The following is an 8,351-nucleotide window of genomic DNA, read 5'->3' as shown; positions in this document are numbered from 1 at the left end:
GTAAAAGTGTTTGGGATTTACATTCGTTAAGATGCAAATGCCGGCTGCTATAACAAAGACTCCAGTATAGCTGTGGCTGACACAAGACAGAAGTTGATTTCTCTGTCTGGGCCCAGAGTTGATGTAGCATCTCTATCATCTGGTTGCCTTTTATGTTGTTGCTCTGCCATGCTCAACAGGCAGCTTCAGTCCCTGTGTCCAATATGGCTAGCTGTCACCATCGCGTTCACACCTAACCAGTGAGAAGGGGAAAGTAGAATGGGGGGAGGGGGGAAACCCTTTCCTTTTATGGGCATGACAGGAAGTTACCCACATAATTTTGTCTTGAATCCTATTAATCTGACTTTTGCATCTTTGTCCCACTTAGGTACAAGATGCTGGGGAATGTGGTCTGCATCCTAGACTGCCACAAGATTAGCAGGAGCTTCTACTACCAGAACGGGATTATAGATATTGGGGAACAACTAGCAGGATCAGACAAATGCCCTCTACCTTTGGGGCCAAGAAGAAGTGCTAGAATTTAGGGGAGCGGTCCTCAACCAGGGGCGATTTCTGGAGATATCATTGTTTGTCTTAACGGGAGTGATGTGTGTTACTTGCAGCTAGTGGGTAGATGCTGCTAAACTTTGTACAATGCACAGGACAGCACCCCTCCCCCCCTCACAAAACAAATTATCCAGCCTGAAATGTCAGTAGTGCTGAGGTTCAGAAATCCTGCCTTAGGGATACATCTTTACAAAGTCCTAGCCCACCACATTATAACAATGTTTTGGCTTTCATTTGTGCTTTTATGTATGTATGTATGTATGTATGTATGTATGTATGTATGTATTTGGTTTGTTTATTTATTTTGAGACAGAGAGAGAATGAGAGAGAATCCTAAGCAGGCTCTGTGCTGTCAGCACAGAGCTCGACATGGGACTCGATCTCATGAATTGTGAGATCATGACGTGAGCCAATATCAAGAGCCAGATGCCCAACCAACTGAGCCACCCAGGTACCCCTCATTTGTGCTTTTATAAGCAAATTTCTAAGACTAGTGTCCTCTTAGGGGAGATTTGGGTGATAGCAAGGTGCTTCCAGTAAATTAGAATTGGAGCTTGCTGTGGTCTGAACATTTGTGTTCCACCCCTTCCCCCCCCCCCCCCCCCCCCAGTTCATATCCTAAAATCCTAAAGCCCAATGTGATGATATTAGGAAGTGGGACCTCTGGCAACTGCTTAGATCATGAGGGTGGAGCCCTCATGAATAGGATTAATGCTCTTACAAAAAGACCCCGCAGAGCTCCCTTGCCCCTTCCACCAGGTGAGGACACAGTGAAAAGCCTGTGGCTGTGACCCCAGAAGAGGGCCCTCATCCAGGGGACCTCAGTGGCTCAGTCGGTTGAACAACGAACTTCAGCTCAGGTAATGATCTCGTGGTCTGTGGGTTCGAGCCTCACATCAGGCTCTGTGCTGACAGTTCAGAGCCTGGAGCCTGCTTCCAATTCTGTGTTTCCCTCTCTCTTTGCCCCTCCCCTGTCTCTCAAAAATAAATAAATGTTTAAAAAAAAAAAAGAGGACCCTCATCCAACCTTACTGGCACTTTGGTCTTAAACTTCCAGCCTCCAGAATTGCAAGGAATACATTCCTTTTCCTAATAAGATACCCAGTGTGTGGTATTTTGTTATAGCAGCATGAATAGGCTAAGACTGAGGTGTAAAACACCATTTGCTCAGTTTGCCAGAGGTCACATTAATGAAGGAATGAAACTTGTCGACCCTTGCGTATAGTTCCACCATAGTCATTAACAAGCCGGCTTTAGTCCTGAAGAGGAAGATTTCCTTCTTTGGGTTTTCCCAAGCTATATAATAATATATCATATACCACTAAACCAGAGGAAAGGAGGAAATCTATTCAATTACAGACAAGTGTAATTTTGTACAATTAATCATAGTCTTCTTAAGGGAAATAAAAATAATTTGTTTTTAGTAAGAAGGAACCTATAATTATTTGGTGAGAGAGGAAAAACTACTTTTAATATATCATGTTTACTTTGAATGTGGTGAAATGTATTGCAGCTTTGCTGTTAGTCTTAGGCATGAAAAACTGTGTGTTAAATTTTGTCATTTCTGGTTCTGATAATCTGCTTTGATGACAGATTAGAAATGCAGTTTGGCTTTTCAGGACATAAATCTCAAATAATCAACATGAGAGAACGGCACCAAATCCTCCAGAGACGTTTCTAACATGAGATGATGACGCTTCTTAATAAACTCAGGATTAGTGATGTAACTTGTCACTGGTTCAGCCAGAAGACACAGGGAAATATCACAGTTGCTACAGTGACCACTCAGAAGTTGTGTTCTATAAATCTGGAAAATCAACTTCTGGAAATTCTCCCCTGGGATGAAGATATACTATGTGTCAGCCATGTATCACAGAAACCTTTTATTATTTTAGGCATCATACATTTTTTCTTGTGGAGAGAAGCAAGAATATTGTTCCTCATTTCCTATTCCCCTAGATTTGAGGGATGTCTAAGTTCTTTGTAGGACATTACAGTCACCTCTCTTAAAATATCCATCTCCCGGTGAATCACATACAACTTTCGCATCTTTGTTCCACTTCCGTCTACTATTTTACTTTTCATACCATTGTAATTTGTTTTTCCCAATTAGAAAGTACATATCTGGCGGAGAATTTTCACTTCTTTTTTTTGAAAGCTTATTTATTTATTTTGAGAGAGAGAGCGAGTGCACAAGTGGGGGAAGGGCAGAGAGAGAGAGAGAGAGAGAGAGAGAGGAAGAGAGAGAATCCCAAGCAGGCTCTGCACTGTCAGCGTGAACCCAATGCAGGGCTCAAACCCATGAATCAGGAAATCACAACCTGAGCTGAAGTCAGATGCCTAACCGACTGAGCCACCCAGGCTCCCTGAGAATTAACTTCTTACACTTTATTTCTCCTGTGACATCCAGTAGATTTCCTTCCCTGTATAGGACATCTTTATGGACTTTGTGTTTTAGCTTTGCTTAACACCATGGTTATTAAGCATGATCTTGGAGTCATAATTACACTTATCACCATTATGAAATTATGTGCAATTAACTTGTTCTTAATTATGGACTGCAAAAGAATTTGGAACATTAGAGAATAGAGAATAAAAGATCTGGATTTTATGCGATTAAGAGATATTTTAAGTAGGGAAATAAGTGCACATATACAGTAAAACAATATATAGAACTTCCATTTGTTGTATCTGGTGATATTTAGCAGAGATCATTTAAAGCAGATTATGTCTGAAAGTAGAAATCAAGGAATCCTTGTTAATATCTCTGTTTATTTGTGAAGTAGAAACAGCATAGCCTCTGGCATCCAAGACAAAGACTTGAGCCCCTTGTTACCCTTCACCATTTACTGGCTGTGTTTCTGTAAGCAAGTTACTTTAACCTTGATGAGCTTCATTTTCCTTATGCATAGAATGGGATTATGATACCTTCCTTTTAAGAACATTGTGAGTATTAAATTAAACAAATTCACACAGAAAGCACCCAGCACCCTGCCTGGCAAGTGCTTGGGTTCTTGGGTTCTTGGGTTACAAGCAACAGAAACCAACATTGCCAAACTTAAGGCAGAGAAGCAGATCTATTAGAATCATAGAATCAAGGAAGAAATGAACGACCCAGTTTCAGAACTAGGAGACTCTTGGTATCTCTGCAGCAGGAAGTGTTGACTGTTTTCTGGGTACAGCTATTTTCATGCATGAGTGGAATCATCTCCAACCAGTCTTAGTTCTTGTCAAGATTTAAATTCCCAGGAAAGAGATGCTTATTGTTCTAGATTAGGTCACCTGATTTTACAAAGGCTGGGGGATTGGGTTAAGTCATTGGCAGCCTCACCAGAACCATGAAGAAAGTGGGAACAACATTCTCTATAGCGAACGGGAGATAGTGTTACTGAAAGAAAAACAGGAAGGTATTCAGAGCAGAAAAAGCATAGATTTCCACTACACCAACACATAGTAGGTGCTCGGTTAATGTTAATTTCCTTCATCCATTTAAACCCTTTCTGTTTATACCTTAGTGTAAAATTTCCAGCATGTGTGTATGTGTGTGTGTTTAACGTTATGTTTTTCTTTTTTTTAAATGTATGTTTATTTTTGAGAGAGAGAGAGAGAGTGCAAGCAGGGGAGGGACAGAGAGAGAGGGAGACACAGAATCCTTAGCAGGCTGTAGGCTCTGAGCTGTCAGCACAGAGCCTGATGTGGGGCTCAAACTCACGAACCTCAAGATCATGACCTGAGCTGAAGTTTCATGCTTAATCGACTGAGCCACACAGGTACCCCTTAACATTATGGTTTCTAACAGTTGGTATTTTTTGACAGTTGGTAAGCTAAGACTCTTACACTCATTTTTCCCCATCCCAGGATTGTCTTCTGTCTCATCCTTGACACTTTCCATTATTCAGTGGAGACTTTGGTATCTGGCTTATAGTCTCTCTTTCCATTCTGAACCCTGTCATCAGCTTGGTTGACTTCCACATCCATATGGTCACACTGCTCCGATACTAGCTTCTCATTTTGTTAACTCTTCATTGTCAGTGACCTTATTCTCCATTTCTATCTCAGCAATTCCCAAAATTGTCTAGAAAATCGCCAATATATACATCATTTTTCTGATCACCAGAAACCTCCTAGCCTTTGCACTTGCTTTCTCAACTACTCTCAGTATGCATTTTACCTCATATTATCTGTTCCTGCTTTATTATCTTCTTTATGCAGCCTGGATTCCATGGTCCAGCATTCCAGTCACTCTCTTGGCCATCACTGAATTTCCTGAGTTGTTTATGTTTCACACTTGGCCTGGAAAAATCAGCATTTCTGGGTAAGCTCAGTAGCACTTGGCTGCAGAGTACATCCCGGGAAAATGACAGTCATCAGGTTGAAATGGACCCTCAGTATAGTCCAGTAATCCCAGTCTCTCTGATCAGTTTGTATTTCCACCCTCTATATTAAATTGTTCTGTTAGACTACTTTTTAATAATCCATGTCATGGGTTGTTGATTTTGTTCTAAAATATCTCTTAAACCCATAAACTTTTCTCCATCCTCACTATAGCCACCCCAGTATAATCCACCATAATCTCATGCTTGGATTACTATAGTGAGCTCCTATGTGGTTCCCAAATATCATCTCTTATTCCCTCCAAATACATCTTCTCTAGTGTATCCATGGTCATGTTTTAAGGCTCTTCTATGGCTTTCTCTTTTCTTTAACATACACTTCAAAATCTGCAAGGTGTCCTATGAGGCCTAGCAAAATATAACTTACTCTTTCTTTCTTTCTTTTTCTTTTTTCTTTCTCTTTCTTTCTTTCTTTCTTTCTTTCTTTCTTTCAAGAACTTTATTAATAGGTGCTTGCTGTTGGTTGACTCTTGAAAAAAATCAAGTTGGAAACTTTTTTTTTAAAGATCTTATTTTGAAGTAATCTTTATGCCCAATGTGAGGCTCAAACGCATAACCCTGAGATCAAGAGTCACATGCTCTACCAACTGAGCCAGCCAGGAACCCCCAAGTTGTAAACTTTTATTACAAATTAAAAATGAAGGGTGTCTGGGTGGCTCAGTTGGTTGAGTGTCCAAGTCTTGATTTCAGCTCAGGTCATGATCCCAGGGTTGTGAGATCAAGCCCCACATCAGGCTCTGTGCTGAGCATGGATCCTGCTTAAGATTCTCTCTCTCTCTCTCTCTCTCTCTCTCTCCCTCTGCCCCCTCCCCTGCTTGTGTTCTCTCTATCTAAAATTTAAAAAAAAATTAGGGGAATGTGGGTGGCTCAGTTGTTTGGGTGTCCCACTTTGGCTCAGGTCATAATCTCGTGGTTCATGAGTTTGAACCCCGCATCAGGCTCACTGCTGTCAGCCTGTCAGCACAGAGCCTGTTTCAGATCCTCTGTCCTCCCCTCTATGCCCCTCCCCTGCTTGCACTCTCCCAAAACTAAATGTTAAGAAAAAAAAAATTAAAAATGAGGTTCCTAAGTTACTTAAGGTGACCAGATATGGAACAATTTAAAAAACTTTAAAGGTGTATTGAGAAAAACTAGGCTTTTTTTTAAAACTACACTTGTCATTACCAAAAAGAGACATCTTTAGGTAAAAATAGGTAAAAAAAAAAAAAATAGGTAAAAAAAAAAAAACCCATGCTGCATAGATAGTGCAGATAGTTCTATTTATGTAGTCAAGGGCAAAAAGCAAGCACTTAAGGTCTTCAGCTCCAACCTTGCATTTACTTCTTATTGCTGGAATTTCATATTCATTTCTTCTTGTTAGGTGAGTAAACCAGATGATATAGTATAGATGATAAGCAGGTACTTACTCAGCCCTGATCTGCTCAACCTTGGGAGTCGATGAATTCTCAGCTTCTGGATTGACTGCTATTGTCTCTTTGCCATGGTGTGGTTTAGAGTCTTCTGGGTGTCTGCCTATGTTGAGGTGGCTGCTGGCATAGGGTCTTATCTTGATTTTCATTATCTTCTTCAAAGCCATCCTCTCTAGGCTATCTTTGGGGAAGATAACTCCTGCGGAATCATGGTATATAACCCTGATACATATTCTGTCTTGCTGGTCTACCTTACTTTCCTGAACCTGGCTTGTCAGCTCCCTCTACCACTTCTCCCTGCACAGAAGGGTTGGAAGACAGTGGTTGATGCCCATAGGGTCCTCCCCCCACCCCCCGGCAACTCTTGTTATTCTGGGACTTCTGCAGGTAATTGTGTGGAAGACTCCCTGGATGGATAGCATCGATAGTGGTTACCAACCAAAGCATATTTTCAGCCTTGAACTGGAGCTCTACCAGGGCCTGTGACATTTGCTGCCTCTGTACCCTTTCCTTGTCCTTCAACAATATCAAATTTCACAGTCTCTCCATCTCCTATACTGTGAAGGTACTTCCTGGCATTATTCTTGTTCATAGCAGTCTTGTGTACAAATACATCTTCCTTGGTGTCATTCCTTTTGATGAAACTATATCTTTTTCTTTCTTTCTTTCTTTCTTTCTTTCTTTCTTTCTTTCTTTCGTTTTTATTTTTAATTTCAGTTAGTTAACATACAGTGCAATATTAGTTTCAGGGGTAGAATTTAGTGGATTCAGTAATTCTGTACATCACCCAGTGCTCATCATGACAAGCACACTTCTTAATCCCCATCATCTATTTCACCCACTCCCACCCCCACCTCCCCTCTGGTAGCTATCAGTTTGTTACAGTTAAGAGTCTATATTTTAGTTTACCTCTCTCCCCACCCCCCCTTCTTTTCTCATTTGTTTTTTTTCTTAAATTCCACATATGAGTGAAATCATATGGTATTTATCTTTTTCTGACTTTTTGCTTAGCATAATACTCTCTAGCTCCAACTATGTCATTGCAAATGGCAAAATGTCATTGTTTTTACAGCTAAATGGTATTCCATTGTATAAATGCATCACATCTTCTCTATCTGTTTCTTACATTGAACCATTTTACTGTTCCCCAAACCTTTGTTGCGATGACCTTGCCCCCACAGGCATGCACCACCCATGTGAGGTCACCTGGGCCCACTCCCTGCACCCTGGCTGCTGCCAGTGGAGCCCAGCTTGGTGTCAGCAGTGCCGAGGGCAGGTGGCTGCTGGGTCCCAGCCTTACCACTCACAGTTGCAGTGATGGTGACTGGGGCAGCTGTGACTGCTGAGGTTCCTCCCAGCATGTGATGGTAACTAGGCCCACAGCAACTCATAGTTCTTCAGTTCCTTTTTTTTTTTTTTTTTTTTTTTTCATTTTATTTTACTGTTCCCTCTTCTCTCAAGCTTCAGGCACACTGGCCCAATGTTCAATTTCTAGAATAGTTTCCATCTCAGATGATTGCATAGTCAGGTTCCATACCTCTTTTCTCCACACTAACCCTAGCCCTGTTGTCTTCTTTACTCGATTAACTCTTTCTCACTCTTTCTTACTAAGACGAATTGAAATGTTACTTCTTTAGGAAATTTCTCTTGCTTCTCCAGGCTACGTTACCCCCATTGTACATTTCTATTTCCCTCTGCCCCACTTGCGCTTTTCTTTCATAACGTTTGTCACAACCGTAAATACTTGTTCAACGTCTACCTTCCCCTCTGGACTATAAGTTTTATAAAAGGAATAACTTTTGTTCACCACTATTTCTTGAGGCCCTAACACAGTGAAGGGAACACAGTGATGGAATGTCTTCTGACTGTGTATCGGTGGGCATGTGTCTCCAGTGGGCCATGATCAGGTATTCCATTGCCCTGGGAAACAGATCTTTCCCTAGTGCTTGGAAAATATTGTGTAAATAAATAGATTTTTCTCAACTTAACTTTTTCTGTGATT

At 41.1% G+C, this 8,351-nt stretch overlaps 1 pseudogene; it reads right to left on the bottom strand.

Annotated features, from left to right (window-relative positions):
* Nucleotides 1–6,342: 6,342 nt before the first annotated feature.
* LOC132691935 (Y-box-binding protein 1 pseudogene) lies at nt 6,343–7,740 on the bottom strand (annotated as a pseudogene).
* Nucleotides 7,741–8,351: the final 611 nt, after the last annotated feature.

Source organism: Panthera onca, chromosome B1 (assembly GCF_046562875.1).
Source record: "Panthera onca isolate mPanOnc1 chromosome B1, mPanOnc1 haplotype 2, whole genome shotgun sequence".
NCBI lineage: Eukaryota > Metazoa > Chordata > Mammalia > Carnivora > Felidae > Panthera > Panthera onca.
This window is presented reverse-complemented; position numbering and strand designations above follow the sequence as displayed.